Source organism: Ovis canadensis, chromosome 2 (assembly GCF_042477335.2).
Source record: "Ovis canadensis isolate MfBH-ARS-UI-01 breed Bighorn chromosome 2, ARS-UI_OviCan_v2, whole genome shotgun sequence".
NCBI lineage: Eukaryota > Metazoa > Chordata > Mammalia > Artiodactyla > Bovidae > Ovis > Ovis canadensis.
In genome coordinates this window covers 235,492,085-235,512,206 of record NC_091246.1, presented here as the reverse complement: position 1 = coordinate 235,512,206, position 20,122 = coordinate 235,492,085, and the positions used below count along the sequence as shown (strand labels likewise).

Genomic DNA, 20,122 nt, shown 5'->3' with positions numbered 1-20,122 from the left:
TTCACCCAGGGTGGGAGTAGGGAGGAAGTTTTGGGGAAGGGGGGGATCTGCCAGATTTAGGTACCAGTGGTTGAGACCCCTGAGCACAGGCCCTGTAATAGCTCTCCCTTCCCACTGGTGACCAGTCATCCCGCTGTTTCTCCTCTTTAACATCTTAGTGGATGCTGACACCCACATAGAGCCCACGGAACTGAATGAAATGAGCTATATGCAGTCCTTAGAAGAGGGCCTGGGACCTACTGGACCAAAAAGAGCTCCAAAGGAAAACGGCTCTATGTCAGTCTAGGAATGCCTGCAGGGTGAGGTCTTTTTCAGAATGAGCCTTTGTCCTTGCTCTGGGCTGCAGTTGCCTCTTGTGACCCCATGGACTGTAGCCCACCAGGCGCCTCTGTCCATGAGATTTCCCATGCAAGAATATTGGAGTGGGTGGCCATTTCCTTCTCCGGGGGATCTTCCCAACCCAGAGATTGAACTCAGGTCTCCTGCACTGCAGGTGGATTGTTTACTGCTTGAGCCACCAGAGAAGTCCGTCTGATGTGATGAACTATGTCAAGTTTGCCCGTGCTTGGGTGGTGGTGGTGAGGAGCAGGATTTTTGGAAAGACCGTCTAGAGCAGTGATTAAGACTTGGTCTTTGCTGCCAGACAGTTTAAGTTCAAAATCCAGGTTTCTGCATGACTTTAGCACAACAGATTTAATCTCCTCTACCGCCTCATCTGTAAAATGAGTATTACACTAGAAAGGATACTGTTTGAGATTTGGATGTGATAATACTAGAAGGGTTTAGAAGTAGATCTCAAGAAAGGAGCTCGGATGTGGGTGTTATCAGTAGAGGGAATTGCTGCCCAGAGAAAGGTTAAAGGGGAGTGTATCTGGAACAGAAAGAAGGCAGAGATGTCTAAGGGGTCAGGTGGCAGAGGAATCTAAATGTAATTTCCCTCCCTCCTCTCTGAGTGGTTCCCAAGAAGCATGGGGGTGAAGCCTGGAGGCTGCAGACATTAGAAGCCAAGACAAGGACTGTAAAGTATTTTTAAGAGTTCTTCAAATAGGTAATATAGTCACATGTATATTTTGAATTTTGAACCAAGAGTCATCTCCTGCCCCTGACTACCAGCCACCTGGTTCTCCTTCCTGGAAACAATGGAAGTGATCATTTATGTCCATCCAGAGAACAAATCTAAATGTATGAAACCAAATGTGGTATAATAAAAATACACAAATTTGGTCTTTGTCCCTTGTTCCTGGCACAGAGTGCCTAATACCCTTGGAATTTCCAGAGTTATAGGAATGTCTTTTGTTATTCATAATGAGCTCCTATAGATCACACCAGAGTTTATGCTAATGAGGTTATTCTGGATGGTGGCTGTTGCCAAAAAAACTGATTTAGAGGGTGGGAACTTTCAGTTTCCCCAGCTCTTCCAGGAAGGGCGAGGCACTAGAGAGTTGGGATTCTGGGGGAGGGTGGCATGTTTTTCCCTATGAATCTCTCCTATTTGGCTGTTCCTCAATTGTATCCTTTATAATAAACCAATAACAGTAAATTTAAAAAAAAAAAAGAAAAAAAAAATAAAACAAACATACAGTGTCCTGAACAATTATTTTTAATAATTCAGGTCCTTCCCTGGTGGTCCAGTGGATAAGGCTTTGCTTTCTCATGCAGGAGGCATGAGTTTGATCCCTGTTTGGGGAACTAGGGTCCCACATGCCTTGGGTGCGGCCAAAAATTAAAAAATAAAAATTCATAGAAACTCCACCCAGGTTAGCATTACCTAAAACCCCACAGTATCCTGTTTTGGTCACATTCTCCTTACTCTCTTTGCCTTTGCGCTAATCACTTTCTCATTTTTTTTTTTTTAAAGATTTACTGCTTTTGTATGCTTTCTTACACAATGAAGTTTAATTATTTTCCTGGTTTTGAGTTTTATAAAAATGGGATCATCTGTAGATAGATCTTTATATTGCTCTCTCTTGTGCTTTTTATTTCACTCACTGCTATGTTTGAGTCTAGGTTATTCCATAAAAAAGAATGAAACAATGCCATTTGCAGCAACATGGATGGACCTAGATTATCATACTAAGTGAAGTAATTTAGACTAAGACAAATATCATATGATGCTGTTTCATGTGGAATCTTAAAAAAAAATGATACAAATGAGCTTATTTACAAAGCAGAAACAGACACAGACTTAGAAAAAAAAATTTATGGGTTCCAAAGGGGAAAGGTGGGGGAGGGTGATAAATTAGAAAGTTGGGGATTAACAGATACAGACTACTATATTTAAAATAGATAATCAATAAGGACCTACTGTTCCCTATAGGGAACTTTACCCAATATTCTGTAATAACCTAAATGGGAAAAGAATCTGAAAAAGCATAGATATATGTGTATGTATAACTGAATCACTTTGCTGTACACCTGAAATCCACCCAACATTGTAAATCACCTTTACTCCAATACAACACGAAATTTTAAAAGAAAATTCTAGACTACTGTTGCATTTGGATCTCCACTGCACACGATATTCCACAGTTTACTTTTCCACTCTAAAGTTGATGAACCAGTTTGGCACTACTATTATCAGTGCTCCTGAGAATATTCTTGGGCAAGACTCTAGACACACGTGTGCGTACATGCCTGCAGGGTATGAATGGGGCAGCATTGCTGAGTCACAGCATGTGCTTATGTCTGTGCTTTGTAAAAAATTGCCAAACTGTTTCCCAAAGAGGTGGTAGCAATTTCCATTCCCACTCACCAGTCTATGGGAATTCCTTTTGCTTCACATCCTTGGCAGGGATGGGCATTTTCATCTTTGTATGCCCGGAGCTCCCAAGAACTTGTTAATTCCTAAAATTTCCTTCTGTTTATGAATCATACAGATCTATTCCGTGTCTGAAAACTTTCCAAGGATCTACCTTGGGAGGACTGTGGTCAACTATAAGTGGGCATCTACTCTGAAAATTTCTTTAATATGGAAAAAGATTTAGTCCACTAGTACTGTTGGACTATAGGGCAAAGTTTGTATGGAGCAGAGTGAGGGAGACTGCAGTCCATCACCTGGCCAGACTTGAACCCTAAGATGGGGATGAAAGATGCCCACCTAGTCTTCCATTCCTGAGATCAGAAGGGGACTTTCCATCTCTGTCTCACAAAACAGTTCTGGATTCAAGAGACTTGAATGTACTAGGAATCTTTGTGGAATTCTCCTGCCTCTGGAGGCAGGATACAAGCAGTGCATCCCTACCTATCTCAGGGAGCCCCTACCCCTTTAAGTCCCACCACAGAGTATTAATACATGCCCACTAGTAAATTTTTCTAAAATGACAATCTTTCAGATTAATTTTCTGGGGCTATGCCTTCTGGCATGAGGGATCTTAGTTCTTTAACCAGAGATGGAGCCCACACCCCTGTGTGGAAGCTGGGAGTCTTAACCCTTGGACTGCCTGGGAAGTCCCTATAGATTGACTTTCTTACATTAAAAGAAGTGATCTTTATACTTCTCTGGAATCATTTATGAGAGTGGTAGTAAAAGTGATATGGAATAAAGTTACAAAACATAAAATAACTGTCACTTATAAACTCATGTTCAAGGATTTTTTTTTAATGCCAGTGAAGTATTGCTAATAAAAATTTCCCCACCTACGAAAAAATGTTTCCCTTAATTCAAATGTTAACTGAGTGTATGAGTTAACAGTCTACAAATGTCTCTTGGTTAGAGCCTCTGTGCTAAGTGGGTTTAAAATTCTCATCTATAAAGGTTTTTTCTTCATTTTTAATACTTCCTCTTTTGGATAATGTCAATTAAAAGTGTTCTTCAAATTGAATATTACATGCATGCCTATCAGAGAAGCCATTCCACTTAAGAAGAAATTCCTCAAAGCCTGATAGGAAAAGAGAATACTTGCCATTAGAGAAATTTTGTAGATTGTTGTAACACTCTAAAAAAGTGATGTTTGAGATATGAAAAAAGAGAGATGCTCCATACTTCAATCTGTCTAGCTATCAGCCTTTACAAACCTCATCAAATTCTTTCCTAATTGACAAATGAATTCTTCTTAGTGAATTATAGTTTTGAGTCAATGGAACAAAAAAGAGGTTTAAAACATCACTCAAAATGAACACATTTGCCCACCTGGTCAGCCATGCTATTATTTAAATGTCAAGAATAAGCAACTTTTTGCAAGAAGAGAATGTCATCACTAAAGAGGAAAAAACATGATCAAATGGCAGAGACTTTGCAGAACAGAAAGAGCACAGGGGCAGGGGCTTTGATGGTGCACGTCCTAGATAGTGTGAAAAGATAAAGAGATTAAAACTAAAATCCGAGAGGCTGAGTAAAAACTCAATGATATTACATTTTAATTGAAAACATCAATATGGACTCACACATTTTTAGAAATGCATTTCCCAGCTCTTCTTCCCTAGAAGATATTAGAAGCAGTGCCTTTGGTTATAATCAATATCTTATATATTGCAGATCTTGGTTTGTATGTAACATTTTTGCCCCCACCCCACCCCACCCCACCCCAGACATAGCTGTGGCTTCTTGAAGAACTATCTAATTCCAAGCCTGAGGTAGAGAAAGAGCAAGACGAGCCTGGGCTATCTTGTTACAGAAGGCAAGAAATGCTCACAAATGGACGGGCACGTGTCAAATTTTAGGACGCTGGGGCTGCACAAAAAGTGGTGTGACACACTGAATAAATAAAAATCCATACTACTCAAAAAAGAAAAAAGGAGACATTTGTTATCATTGGCAGTGTTGATTATGTCAAATCCTTCCTCTGAAAAGCAGTAACTTTGGAGGAAGAACTATACAGCAAGCCAGATACTGGGAGAAAGCTTTTTACAGCAGAATTCCAGCTAATAATATTGAAAGAGGAGATACTTCCCTGGTGGCTCAATGGTAAACAATTTGCCTGCAATGCAGGAGATCCAGGTTTGATACCTTGGTCAGAAAGAGCCCCTGGAGGAGGGCATGGCAACCCACTCCAATATTCTTGCCTGGAGAATTCACTGGACAGAAAAGCCTGGCAGGCTACAGTCCAAAGAATAAGGTATTTTCAACCACAAAAGTAACAATTGATTCGTGCAAGATCTTCAGTGGATATAAAACTACCATGTAAATTATATTGGGAATATTGGCATGATGTATAGTATTACCCTACAGATTGTTCACATTGCTGAAGGTAAATACGAGCGATGTGTGTCATTGTCTTAGCCAAGCAACCAAATTAGCATCACTAATAATGGAACAAACTGGCATTGTGTGCTTGGTGAAGGGAAGCATAAAACTGAACCTCAACTATGAAGTTACATCAGAAACATTTCATCTGAATCTAATCAACTTATAGACTTAAGTTCCAGTCTAATGGAAATACAGGAGACGGACAACAAGTTAAAAGAAACAATCATCAAGTTCAGAATGTACAATTTGATAAAACAATAGTTCAGTCAATAAGATGAAAAGAAGCAAGAGGGGGGGTCTAGCACTGTTTCTCTACTACAAAAGCTATCAGTCAAGAACTATAATGTGCAAAGTTTTGTCCGAAATTAATTTGAGCACAGAAATTTAAATGGAGCACAATTTGAGGACATATAATGTGATTTAGGGACTAGACATATTAGCGAATGATTGTTAATTTTATTAGGTATCATATTGACCTATTCATTATGGGAGAGAATTTCATTGTTTTAGGAGATTCTTGCTGAATTCTTGGGGTCAAGTGACACCATGTTGGCGAACTACTTTGAATAATTTATCAAAATAATTTGGAGAGAGGGAGATCGAGAACACAAAAGAATAACATAACGACATGTTTATGGGTGCTGAAACTAATTGCTAGGTACATGGTGTTCATTATACTAGTCTTTCAACTTTTCTGTGTGTTTGAAAGCTTTTATAGTAAAAAATGTTAACAAAAGAAATGAATAGTAATGAATAAAATAATCTTTTAAAACTTAGAGTGTAATTTTAAAATGACAGTTATCAGTAGTTTCCCCAGCCGATTAGTGGTTAAGACTCTGTGCTTCCAATGAAGAGGGCATGAGTTCCATCCTGGCCAGGGAACTGAGATCCTACATGTCGCCAAAAATAAAAATTTAAAAAAAAAAAAAACAGTATCAGACCAAAATATATGCAATATTATTGGAAGATATAAACAAAACTGTGGTTCTATTTGCCGTGAGTAACACAAGTGTACTTGGCTTCCACTCCTGGTCGACTCTGATCCATCTTAAGCCCTGCAGCCAAAGTGAGCTTTCAGAAAAGATCAGGTCATATTATTTATCCTTCAGTGGTTTAGAATCAAATCCTAAGTTTGCATGCCTTCTGACAGACTCCTATTTGTATTCCCCACAATAATCAGACAAATAACTTTGTTCCACTTTACAGAAACACCCTTTATATCAAAAAGGTTCTTTTGTTCTCCTATCGTGGAGCCTGGAGATGACTGATTGGACCACTGCCCTTTCTTCCTTCTTCTAATTGGAGAGGCTGGAAAGCGAAAGCAACATTTTTCAAACTCCTGTTCAGCTAGGGAGCTGGATGTGATGGGATCTGCCTCCTGGATATATTTGTTCAATATTTAGCATGTAGAAATAATGCAAGGCCATATTTACATGCCTTCTTTCCGGTTTTTGCTATCTGGCAAAGCCATGAGTAATACATGAGGTTTCTTTGCTAAGCACTCCAGGTCCATCTCTAGCTTCAAGGGATAATGAGTCACTAGAACCTCTTGATGAGGCTTTCAAATCCTTGGACTGCAGCTCCAGACTCCCCTTTTCCCAGTTTCTTGATAGTTCAGAGGTGGCCAAAGTGGAGGCAACAGTGCTACCACTACCAGTTGGTGATTCCATCAATAATCTTGATCTTAGCATAGCTCCCGTGATGGGTCAGCTCGGTTCAGTTCTAGAATTATTCCTGGAGGGCCATCCAACTTTGAACCCATTCTATGAGCCCTTCCAATGATTTTCTAATACCCAACTTCTCATTTTAAAGTCTTTTTTTTTTAATGCCTAGAGTGGTTTTCATTGTCCACACTGAACTCTGACTAATAAAACTGCATGAGTCTGAGAAACAAGCATCTTAAAAAAATAAGAGATTTTTAACTGAAACTTACCCGTGGGCAGGGTTTCCAAAATCTGGAACAGCAAACCACCTTGAACACTTGAGAAAAAAATAACTACCTGACTCCACCCGAAACTACAGGATAAACATTTCCCTAGGTGGAGCCTAGGTTATATTTTTAAAATCTCCCCAAGTGATTATGATGCAACATTCCTAGCATGGAACTCCATGGACAGGTACGTAGGATTTTAAGATGGAAAGGCTTGTAGACATCATGAGACCCAATCTGCCAAGTGATGCAAGAATCTCAGTGCTGACATTTTGATATTTCCCAATCTTCTTCTCCTATAGATTACATTATAGTCTGCAATAATTTCTCAACCTGGCAGAAACTATCGAGCAAAGCCACTTCACAGAAAGAATGAAATAACTTCTTCTAAAAGTGTGCAATAAAGGAAATACCCAAGCTAACTTGTGGCTTTAAAATTCCACATTTCACTTTGCAGAATGTATACTGAACTTTAATAGTCTGGCATACTATCAAGCTCTTTAAGAATATTTTTATCAGCTTCCAGCACATTCTCGATACTGTTAATATTTCAGAACAGGATCTCAAAGCAGTATCTCTCAGGATCATGGACTCACAAGATACAAGATTAGAAGTAATCTTAAAGATAACTGTTTTAAAACAGGGATCTAGAGTGGGAGGCACAACTTGAAACTAATGACACTGGAAAAAAGTGACTCCAGAGATCCTGAGCTTGGTCTTTTGCTCAGTTGTTGGCTGAGCAAAGAGCAATGCATTTCACATGGCATTCACGATTCTTTTCAAATAAATGCCAGTTTATGTTTGCTTCCCTATTTATTCATTCCTTATCTGTCACTGAGGTGTTACCTGAGATGGTCATTAATTTCATCCTTTCTGTGGATCCAACTCTAACATACATAGTTGAAAAGTGGACTAAAGGTGGATGAGAAAGAGCAAAAAGAAAAATAGCAGAAAATAACAAACACCTGTAATTTTGAAAAAGACCAGAGATTATGGTTATGCATACAATGAACTTAAACTGTAAAGCCAAGTTGAATGGGCAGCGTCTCTTTGAACATCACCTTTGAGAGCCTGAGAAACAACTGGAAAGGGAAGCCCAACCACTCCAAGATTCTGACTCTGGTAGTTTCACTGAATATTGTTTTCAGTTGATTGAAGAGGTAAACCACAGCTCCCCCCAAATTCCTTTCAGTAGCTCACCTCTCTTTTGGGTATCAACTACATTGTTATCTGAAAATTATAAATCTGAATGACTAAATGATATAGTTAAATACCACAGAAATCACCTGATCTGACCTTTAGGGTAGAGAATTGACATTAGCAAATAATAACATGAGACTTATCTGGCTCTGTTCATGGTTAACAACTTCATACAGATTCTGCATCTGATAAACACGGTATCGGGATCTCAAAGCTTTATTTTATTTTATTTACTTATTTATTTGGCTGTGACTAGTCTTAGCTGCTGCATTTGTGTTCTTTTAAGTTGTGGCCTGTGGGATCTAGGCCTGGGGATCAAACACAGGCCCCTTGCATTGGGAGCATGGAATCTTAGCCACTGGATCACCAGGGAAGTCCCAGGATCTCAGAGTTTGATATTGATCCTAGCCATTCAAAGTTATCTGAAGAGCCCCTTCTAGGTACAAAGCCCTATATTAGGCACTGCAAGAAATTCAAAGAGGTAGAAGCAGCGTGACACTTTTTCCCTAAAGGAGAGCCCAGCACTGTACAGAGATGACGCACACGTGGTAGGCGACAATTCATGGGAGAACAGAATGCCTGCTCCACCACTGGTAGAGACTCAGCATGCTAAGGATCAGGAGGACGAGGGCATAGCTTGAACTAGACTGAGCTGGAAATGGTCCATTAAGGAGGAAGGACATGAACTGGCTCTTGTTCTAGATGGGGATGGGGGCAGCAATCTAAATAAGGCATAGAGAAAGATGTGAAAATAGAAAATGGCCAAGTTTGCCACAGCCAAAAGGAAAGGAAGTCAGCGTGCCAGCAGTATGTGGAACACACGCTCTCAAAGAGGCAGGAAGGAACTGGATCATGGAGAGCCTTGCTCCCCAGTCGGGGGACTTGACAGGAACCCAGGAGCTGTTTATAAACCACAGAATGTTAAAAACCAAATTTTGAGGATGTGGCAACGATACACAGGGCATGTTCAAACGGGAAGAGATTAGAGGCTGGAAAACCTCTTAGGTGATGAGAGCCACAGGAAAGAGGTGAGGGCAGTGAGAAAGCATGCCCTGTTGCAGCTCCAAAACAAGCCCCAGCCTTGAGTCCATGCCAAGGAGAAGCTGCTGAGTTTGCCTAAAGGAGGGGCATTTGGCAGTGACCAAAGAGGGCCTTACCACTTCCGCCTGAGTCTGACTAAATTTTAGACCTGTGTCTTCTTCCCTCTAGGCTCCTGATCTCCATTTTCTTAGAGCATCTACTATAGAAAACTTGTCATTGTTAATTCTTTCTTTGATCTTTGAAATATAAATCATTTTTTAAAGTGTTTTGCCAGTTTTACAACTCAAGAATGTCTTTCGCAAGCACCTAGGAACCATTTCTGTGAAATATAATCATCAATGACTACCCCTATCTCCCAGCCTCTGTGGAAGGATGAAGCCTAGCTTCAGTGGGCATCTTGTCCCAGGTTACAAAACTGTTTTATGCAATGAAGTTACCAGAAAGCTTACTTTGGGGAGTTGTTGTTCAGTCACTGAGTTGTGTCTGACTCTTTGAGACCCCATGGACTGCAGCACACCAGGCTTCCCTGTCCTTCACTATCTCCCGGACCTTGCTCAAACTCATGTCCATTTACTCAGTGATGACATCCAACCAGCTCATCCTCTGTCATCCCCTCACCTCCTCCTGCTAATCCTTCCCAGCAACAGGGTCTTTTCCAATGAGCCAGCTCTTCACATCAGGTGGCCAAAGTATTGGAGCTTCAGCATCAGTCCTTCCAGAGAATATTCAGGGTTGATTTCCTTTAGGATTAACTGGTTGGGTCTCCCTGCTGTTCAAGGGACCCTCAAGAGTCTTCTCCAGCACCACAGTTCAAAAGCATCAATTCTTCCATGCTCAGCCTTCTTTATGGTCCAATTCTCACATCTGTACATAACTATTGGAAAAACCACAGCTTTGACTATACAGACTTGATCGGCAAAGAGATATCTCTGCTTTGTAATAGGTAAAGTCAATTAGCAAACGCAGATGGACTATAGTAGCCTAACACAGTCCTTAAATACCCTCTTGCCGTTTGTTTCAGTGGAACTGCATGCAGACTTTAGTTCTGCCCTCTCTCTCCCCTATTGCAATAGCCTTGAACAAAATCATCTTTGCTTATTTAACTTTGTCCAGGGCAATTTTTGCTTTGACAGCCATAGTGACAGCCCAGCTTGACTTGGAAGACCATGAACTTGCAATAGCATTGAACCACAGAGGGTGGAACTCTGCCACCAGGACTTAGCCATCTGCAAATTAAGAAGATGGAGCACTGAACTTAACCCCACGTGGAGTTTTATAGCCTGGATGTGACCCAAGGAAGCAAAAGGACAAGGATGTCAGCAGGAGAATTGTTCTGATGACTGTCATGGGGTTTAGGCTGACTGGAGAAGAATTAGAACTTGATGATCAATGAAAAGAAAAGATAAAAGTCAAAAAAATTTGAGGACTGGGTGAGATTTAAAAGAAAAGCAGATGCAAGGAAATGTGAGTAGTGGCAAGAAGGGAGATAGCCATCCTCAGAGAGGCGTGAGCCCAGTCTGACCTCATCACTCTTTGCTAGAATCCCTTTACTGATTTCTCATTGTCTCAGGGATAATGTCACTTTCTTAAAGTGACTACTTACTTTTCCACCCTCAGCTCCAGTCATTTCTGCAATGAGCACGTGCGCACACACACACACACACACAAGCATGTGGGTGTTTGTGCACATATGTCTCTATCCCCACCTGAAACATGTGCTCACACGCTTAGCTCCTGTGTGTTCTGATCTCGGATGCCTTCTGCAGGTCCCAAGCAGAACCCATGTGTTCCCTTAACTTCCATAGCATTTCTAACACACAGTGCTTTTATGGGTTTAAAAAAACAAACAAAAACAAAAAAACCTCTTCCTCAATCGTAGGTTAAAACGTGAAATTCAGGGGTTTTGTTGTCACAGTTCTATTTTGAAGGGAGATAATATTTCTATTCCCCGCCCCCAAATTGTAAAAGAGAAAAACATCCTTTACTCCAGCTGACACTTCCATCTGGGCTGACTCATTTGCAGGCAGGTTTCACATTTAAAGGTTGTGAGCCGGTTTTCACAGTGGAGCAGAGAGGAGGGGTGGGTCGTTCAAGTCCAGACAAAGTCAGAGTGAATAAGCAGGGTGGTGATGCTGAAAGAGGTGGGCAGGAACCCTGAGGGTGGAAACTGAGGAAGTGGAATCTTGTGGGCCAGAGGAAACTGCACCAGATGCAGGGAGTCCCCTGGGGTGAAGAAAGAAGCTCAAGGTACTCACCGCAATTGCCTGAGACTTGGTTTCCTAAAGGAGACACATGCCACCTGGCCTTTCTACCTGGAGCCGCCACCTGACATGCACTGAGCCAAGGGCAGGCAGCTGAGGTCTGTAACACAGAGAGAAAAAGAGCTTCCTGCCTCTCTTGTTATTGGGGGCAGAGTTGGGGAACTCAGTGGTAACCTTCCTGCTTTCAGGGAAGAACATGTGTGTCAGCTTCTGCCTTGAGACGTGAAGGTAGTTCATTACCACGTAGCTCAGGTTGGATGTTGTTGTTCAGTTGCTAAGTCCTGTTCAGCTCTTTGTGAACCCGTGGACTGTAGCCTACCAGGCTCCTCTGTCCACAAGCTTTCCCAGGCAAGAATACTGGAGCGGGTTGCCATTTCCTTCTCCAGGGGATCTTTCTGACCCAGGGATTGAACCCATGTCTCCTGCATTGGCAGGTGGATTCTTTACTACTGAGCCCCCAGGGAAGCCCTTCAGGTTGGATGAGACCTTCATTAATTATACTTTGCCAGCGCTTTTCCTCACAAGTTCCATCCCAACAACATGGCTGAGATAGACATGAGAAAAATTCTGTGGCAGAAAATGTCACCTAAGGAACAGAAGATCTTGTGCAAAAACATGGTATGTATGGACCATGCTAAAAGTGATTTATGAACACCTGTGATAACTCCCATAAGACTCAGGACCAGCTTCCCTCTCCTTGACCCCTGCATCCATCTTTCAGGGCTGCCAGAACAGATATCACAAGCTGAGAGCCTTGAACAGTATAAATTAATTTTCTCACAGCTCTGGAGGCTGGAAATCCAAGGTCAAGGTGCCAGCAATACTGGTTTCTTCTGAGGCCTCTTTCCTTGGCTTGCAGATGCCCATCATCACGCTGTGTCTCCACATGGTCTTTCCTCTGCAAGTTTGTTGTTTTGTTCAGTCACTAAATCGTGTCTGACTCTTTTGTGGCTCCATGGACTGGGGTCTGCAGTCCCATGGACTCTCCTCTGCCCATGGGATTTCCCAGGCAAGAATAGTGGAGTGGGTTGCCATGTCCTTCTTCAGAGGATCTTCCCGACCCAGGGATCGAACCCACGTTTCCTGCATTGGCAATCAGATTCTTTATCACTGAGCCACTTGGGAAGCCCTCTTCTGTGCATGTCTGTCTAAATGTCCCCTCCCTACAACAACATCAGTTGTATTGGATTCCTGATGTTCAAGCTGGTTTTAGAAAGGCAGAGGAACCAGAGATCAAATTGCCAACATCCGTTGAATCATCGAAAAAGCAAGAGAGTTCCAGAAAAACATCAACTTCTGTTTTATTGACTAGGCTAAAGCCTTTGACTGCATGGATCACAACAAACTGTGGAAATTTCTTCAAGAGGTGGGAATACCAGACCACCTGACCTGCCTCCTGAGAAACCTGTATGCAGGTCAAAAAGCAACAGTTAGAACTGGACAGGGAACAGACAGGTTCCAAATCAGGAAAGGAGTATGTCAAGGCTGTATATTGTCATCCTGCTTATTTAACTTCTATGCAGAGTACATCATGAAAAATGCCAGGCTGGATGAAGCACAAGTTGGAATCAAGATTGCTGGGAGAAATATCAAAAACCTCAGATATGTAGATGATACCACCCTTATGGCAGAGAGTGAAGAAGAACTAAAGAGCCTCTTGATGAAAGTGAAAGAGGAGAGTGAAAAAGCTAGCTTAAAATTCAACATTCAGAAAACTAAGATCATGGCATCTGGACCCATCACTTCATGGCAAATAGATGGGGAAACAATCGAAACAGTGAGAGACTTTATTTTGGGGGGCTCCAAAATCACTGCAGATGGTGACTGCAGCCATGAAATTAAAAGATGTTTGCTCCTCAGAAGAAAAGCTATGACCAACATAGATAGCATATTAAAAAGCAGAGACATTATTTTGCCAACAAAGGTCCATCTAGTCAAAGCTATGGTTTTTTAGTAGTCATGTATGGATGTGAGAGTTGGACTATATTTTATTATTTTTTTTTTTAATTTTAAAATCTTTAATTCTTACATGCATTCCCAAACATGAACCCCCCTCCCACCTCCCTCCCCAGAACATCTTTCTGGGTCATCCCCATGCACCAGCCCCAAGCATGCTGCATCCTGCGTCAGACATAGACTGGCGATTCAATTCACATGATAGTATACATGTTAGAATGGCATTCTTCCAAATCATCCCACCCTCTCCCTCTCCCTCTGAGTCCAAAAGTCCATTATACACATCTGTGTCTCTTTCCCTGTCTTGCATACAGGGTCGTCATTGCCATCTACCTAAATTCCATATGTATGTGTTAGTATACTGTATTGGTGTTTTTCTTTCTGGCTTACTTCACTCTGTATAATCGGCTCCAGTTTCATCCATCTCATCAGAACTGATTCAAATGAATTCTTTTTAACGGCTGAGTAATACTCCATTGTGTATATGTACCACAGCTTTCTTATCCATTCATCTGCTGATGGACATCTAGGTTGTTTCCATGTCCTGGCTATTATAAACAGTGCTGCGATGAACATTGGGGTACATGTGTCTCTTTCAATTCTGGTTTCCTCGGTGTGTATGCCCAGAAGTGGGATTGCTGGGTCATAAGGTAGTTCTATTTGCAATTTTTTAAGGAATCTCCACACTGTTCTCCATAGTGGCTGTACTAGTTTGCATTCCCACCAACAGTGTAGGAGGGTTCCCTTTTCTCCACACCCTCTCCAGCATTTATTGCTTGCAGATTTTTGGATCGCAGCCATTCTGACTGGTGTGAAGTGGTACCTCATTGTGGTTTTGATTTGCATTTCTCTAATAATGAGTGAAGTTGAGCATCTTTTCATGTGTTTGTTAGCCATCCGTATGTCTTCTTTGGAGAAATGTCTATTTAGTTCTTTGGCCCATTTTTTGATTGGGTCGTTTATTTTTCTGGAGTTGAGCTGCATAAGTTGCTTGTATATTTTTTAGATTAGTTGTTTGTCAGTTGCTTCATTTGCTATTATTTTCTCCCATTCAGAAGGCTGTCTTTTCACCTTGCTTATATTTTCCTTTGTTGTGCAGAAGCTTTTAATTTTAATTAGATCCCATTTGTTTATTTTTGCTTTTATTTCCAGAATTCTGGGAGGTGGATCATAGAGGATCCTGCTGTGATTTATGTCTGAGAGTGTTTTGCCTATGTTCTCCTCTAGGAGTTTTATAGTTTCTGATCTTACATTTAGATCTTTAATCCATTTTGAGTTTATTTTTGTGTGCGGTGTTAGAAAGTGATCTAGTTTCATTCTTTTACAAGTGGTTGACCAGTTTTCCCAGCACCACTTGTTAAAGAGATTGTCTTTACTCCATTGTATATTCTTGCCTCCTTTGTCAAAGATAAGGTGTCCATATGTGTGTGGATTTATCTCTGGGCTTTCTATTTTGTTCCATTGATCTATATGTCTGTCTTTGTGCCAGTACCATACTGTCTTGATGACTGTGGCTTTGTAGTAGAGCCTGAAGTCAGGCAAGTTGATTCCTCCAGTTCCATTCTTCTTTCTCAAGATTGCTTTGGCTATTCGAGGTTTTTTGTATTTCCATACAAATCTTGAAATGATTTGTTCTAGTTCTGTGAAAAATGTGGCTGGTAGCTTGATAGGGATTGCATTGAATTTGTAAATTGCTTTGGGTAGTATACTCATTTTCACTATATTGATTCTTCCAATCCATGAACATGGTATATTTCTCCATCTATTAGTGTCCTCTTTGATTTCTTTCATCAGTGTTTTATAGTTTTCTATATATAGGTCTTTAGTTTCTTTAGGTAGATATATTCCTAAGTATTTTATTCTTTTCGTTGCAATGGTGAATGGAATTGTTTCCTTAATTTCTTTTTCTACTTTCTCATTATTAGTGTATAGGAATGCAAGGGATTTCTGTGTGTTGATTTTATATCCTGCAACTTTACTATATTCATTGATGAGCTCTAGTAATTTTCTGGTGGAGTCTTTAGGGTTTTCCATGTAGAGGATCATGTCATCTGCAAACAGTGAGAGTTTTACTTCTTCTTTTCCAATTTGGATTCCTTTTATTTCTTTTTCTGCTCTGATTGCTGTGGCCAAAACTTCCAGAACTATGTTGAATAGTAGCGGTGAAAGTGGACACCCTTGTCTTGTTCCTGACTTTAGGGGAAATGCTTTCAATTTTTCACCATTGAGGATAATGTTTGCTGTGGGTTTGTCATAGATAGCTTTTATTATGTTGAGGTATGTTCCTTCTATTCCTGCTTTCTGGAGAGTTTTTATCATAAATGGATGTTGAATTTTGTCAAAGGCCTTCTCTGCATCTATTGAGATAATCATATGGTTTTTATTTTTCAATTTGTTAATGTGGTGAATTACATTGATTGATTTGCGGATATTGAAGAATCTTTGCATCCCTGGGATAAAGCCCACTTGGTCATGGTGTATGATCTTTTTAATGTGTTGTTGGATTCTGATTGCTAGAATTTTGTTGAGGATTTTTGCATCTATGTTCATCAGAGATATTGGCCTATAGTTTTCTTTTTTTGTGACATCTTTGTCAGGTTTTGGTATTAGGGTGATGGTGGCCTCATAGAATGAGTTTGGAAGTTTACCTTCCTCTGCAATTTTCTGGAAGAGTTTGAGTAGGATAGGTGCTAGCTCTTCTCAAAATTTTTGGTAGAATTCAGCTGTGAAGCCATCTGGACCTGGGCTTTTGTTTGCTGGAAGATTTCTGATTACCGTATCAATTTCCGTGCTTGTGATGGGTCTGTTAAGATTTTCTATTTCTTCCTGGTTCAGTTTTGGAAAATTGTACTTTTCTAAGAATTTGTCCATTTCTTCCACGTTGTCCATTTTATTGGCATACAACTGCTGATAGTAGTCTCTTATGATCCTTTGTATTTCTGTGTTGTCTGTTGTGATCTCTCCATTTTCATTTCTAATTTTATTGATTTGATTTTTCTCTCTTTGCTTCTTGATGAGTCTGGCTAATGGTTTGTCAATTTTATTTATCCTTTCAAAGAACCAGCTTTTGGCTTTGTTGATTTTTGCTATGGTCTCTTTTGTTTCTTTTGCATTTATTTCTGCCCTAATTTTTAAGATTTCTTTCCTTCTACTAACTCTGGGGTTCTCCAACTCTTCCTTTTCTAGTTGCTTTAGTTGTAGAGTTAGGTTGTTTATTTGACTTTTTTCTTGTTTCTTGATGTACGCCTGTATTGCTATGAACTTTCCTCTTAGCACTGCTTTTATAGTGTCCCACAGGTTTTGGGTTGTTGTGTTTTCATTTTCATTCGTTTCTATGCATATTTTGATTTCTTTTTTGATTTCTTCTGTGATTTGTTGGTTATTCAGAAGTGTGTTGTTCAACCTCCATATGTTGGAATTTTTAATAGTTTTTCTCCTGTAATTGAGATCTAATCTTAATGCATTATGGTCAGAAAAGATGCTTGGAATGATTTCGATTTTTTTGAATTTATCAAGTTTAGATTTATGGCCCAGGATGTGATCTATCCTGGAGAAGGTTCCATGAGCACTTGAAAAAAAGGTGAAATTCGTTGTTTTGGGGTGAAATGTCCTATAGATATCAATTAGGTCTAACTGATCTAATGTATCATTTAAAGTTTGCGTTTCTTTGTTAATTTTCTGTTTAGTTGATCTGTCCATAGGTGTGAGTGGGGTATTAAAGTCTCCCACTATTATTGTGTTATTGTTGATTTCCCCTTTCATACTTGTTAGCATTTGTCTTACATATTGTGGTGCTCCTATATTGGGTGCATATATATTTATAATTGTTATATCTTCTTCTTGGATTGTTCCTTTGATCATTATGTAGTGGCCTTCTTTGTCTCTTTTCACAGCCTTTGTTTTAAAGTCTATTTTATCAGACATGAGTATTGCCACTCCTGCTTTCTTTTGGTCTCTATTCGCGTGGTATATCTTTTTCCAGCCCTTCACTTTCAGTCTGTATGTGTCCCTTGTTTTGAGGCGGGTCTCTTGTAAGCAGCATATAGAGGGGTCTTGTTTTTGTATCCATTCTGCCAGTCTTTGTCTTTTGGTTGGGGCGTTCAACCCATTTACGTTTAAGGTAATTATTGATAAGTATGATCCCGTTGCCATTTACTTTATTGTTTTGGGTTCGGGTTTATACATCCTTTTCGTGTTTCCTGTCTAGAGGATATCCTTTAGAATTTGTTGGAGAGCTGGTTTGGTGGTGCTGAATTCTCTCAGCTTTTGCTTGTCTGTAAAGCTTTTGATTTCTCCTTCGTATTTGAATGAGATCCTTGCTGGGTACAGTAATCTGGGCTGTAGGTTATTGTCTTTCATCACTTTAAGTATGTCTTGCCATTCCCTCCTGGCCTGAAGAGTTTCTATTGACAGATCAGCTGTTATCCTTATGGGAATCCCCTTGTGTGTTATTTGTTGTTTTTCCCTTGCTGCTTTTAATATTTGTTCTTTGTGTTTGATCTTTGTTAATTTGATTAATATGTGTCTTGGGGTGTTTCGCCTTGGGTTTATCCTATTTGGGACTCTCTGTGTTTCTTGGACTTGGGTGATTATTTCCTTCCCCATTTTAGGGAAGTTTTCAACTATTATCTCCTCAAGGATTTTCTCATGGTCTTTCTTTCTGTCTTCTTCTTCTGGGACTCCTATAATTCGAATGTTGGAGCGTTTCATATTGTCCTGGAGGTCTCTGAGATTGTCCTCGTTTCTTTTAATTCGTTTTTCTTGTTTCCTCTCTGATTCTTTTATTTCTACCATTCTATCTTCTATTTCACTAATCCTATCTTCTGCCTCCGTTATTCTACTATTTGTTGCCTCCAGAGTGTTTCTGATCTCATTTATTGTGTTATTCATTATATTTTGACTCTTTTTTATTTCTTCTAGGTCCTTGTTAAACCTTTCTTGCATCTTCTCAATCCTTGTCTCTAGGCTGTTTATCTGTGTTTCCATTTTGATTTCAAGATTTTGGATCATTTTCACTATCAATATTCGGAATTCCTTCTCCGGTAGATTCCCTACTTCTTCCTCTTTTGTTTGGTTTGGTGAGCAACTGAGAGTTGGACTATAAAGAAAGCTGAGCACCAAAGAATTGATGTTTTTGAACTGTGGTGTTGGAGAAGACTCTTGAGAGTCCCTTGGACTGCAAGAAGATCCAACCAGTCCATCCTAAAGGAAATCAGTCCTGAATATTCATTGGGAGGACTGATACTGAAGTTGCAACTCCAATACTTTGGCCACCTGATGTGAAGAACTGACTCACTGGAAAAGACCCCAATGCTGGGAAAGACTGAAGGCAGGAGGGGAAGGGGACGACAAAGGACGAGATGGTTGGATGGCATCACCGACTCGATGGACATGAGTTCGAGTAAGCTCTGGGATTTGGGAATGGACAGGGAAGTCTGGCATGCTGCAGTTCATGGGATTGCAAAAAGTCGGACATGCCTGAGAGGCTGAACTCAACTGAAAAAGATGAGAAAGAACCAACATCAAAAACCATTAGACACCACAGGTGCTGCCTAAATGACCCAGAAACACCAGTCACCTGATCAAAAACTTGACACCAGCTAATTCCATTATATCTCTAAGGACTGCATGATCTTAGGTAAGGTCCTTAACTCCACTGACCCTCAGTTTCTCTATACCCAAAATGGGCATTAAAATTGTACCCACTCACTTTAAATGAGATAATACATCAATGATCTTAGTAAATGATATTAACGCATCATTTGTTGCTTACTATCTAGATTTTATTAATGGCATGATTACTACCCAAGTCCAAACCCAACTCCTTGCATCCATGTGTCCTTTCCCATATTTCTCATGCTTTCCTATGAATACTATTATGTGCCTCCAACTCATCTCCAGGATGTCCCTCTGGCCTTCCCTGACAATTCTTTCCTGTCCTTCCATCTTTCTTTCTATCTCCTTGTCTGGGTTGAAACTTGAGTCCATCGCAAGTACAACACTCTCCCTGTGGTTTTTTAAAATGGTTTTCTCAAGATGTCCACAGGACCAGGAGCAGCCAGAGACCCGCATTTTTGCACTTCCATGATGGCGCTTCTCCTCTCCTACATTCCTCCCCATTCTTTGAAGTATCTGTGTGTCATTAGACCGTCTCTTTCCCCTCCTTCTGGCTATCAACTGAAGGTCTTCATCAGTTCTTCACTACCCTTGAAGAATTTGGCCCAAATTCACCATCTCCTCTCTCCTTCCTGTCGCTGACATCAGTTCAGGCAACGTTATAACCATGTGATACAGCGCCACTTATCAAGTGGTTTTGGCCCGCTCCCCAAGTCAGCCTGTATTTCCAACTAAGAGTCAGGGGACATACAAAGTGACACCACAGGAATGTAATCAACAAAAGAAACAAAAGAAGGGAAACTCAGAGAAAAACCTCCTGGTTTCTTCAAAACATAAATTGCAAAGGAAAATGAGAAGGGCTGTAAGTGGCAAGAAACAAAAACTAAGATTAAAAAGAAATCATACAGATCCAGTGTGCGCACCTTATGTGGA

General features: G+C 40.4%; 1 protein-coding gene across 1 annotated transcript in view; it reads right to left on the bottom strand.

Moving 5' to 3' along the window:
* DAW1 (dynein assembly factor with WD repeats 1) overlaps window positions 1-11,726 on the bottom strand; it is a 73,314-nt gene extending 61,588 nt beyond the window's left edge. Inside the window, exon 1 of the mRNA XM_069578405.1 lies at window positions 11,612-11,726. The gene's annotated coding sequence lies outside the window, so the exon portion shown is untranslated. The remainder of the gene's footprint in view (window positions 1-11,611) is intronic.
* Window positions 11,727-20,122: the final 8,396 nt, after the last annotated feature.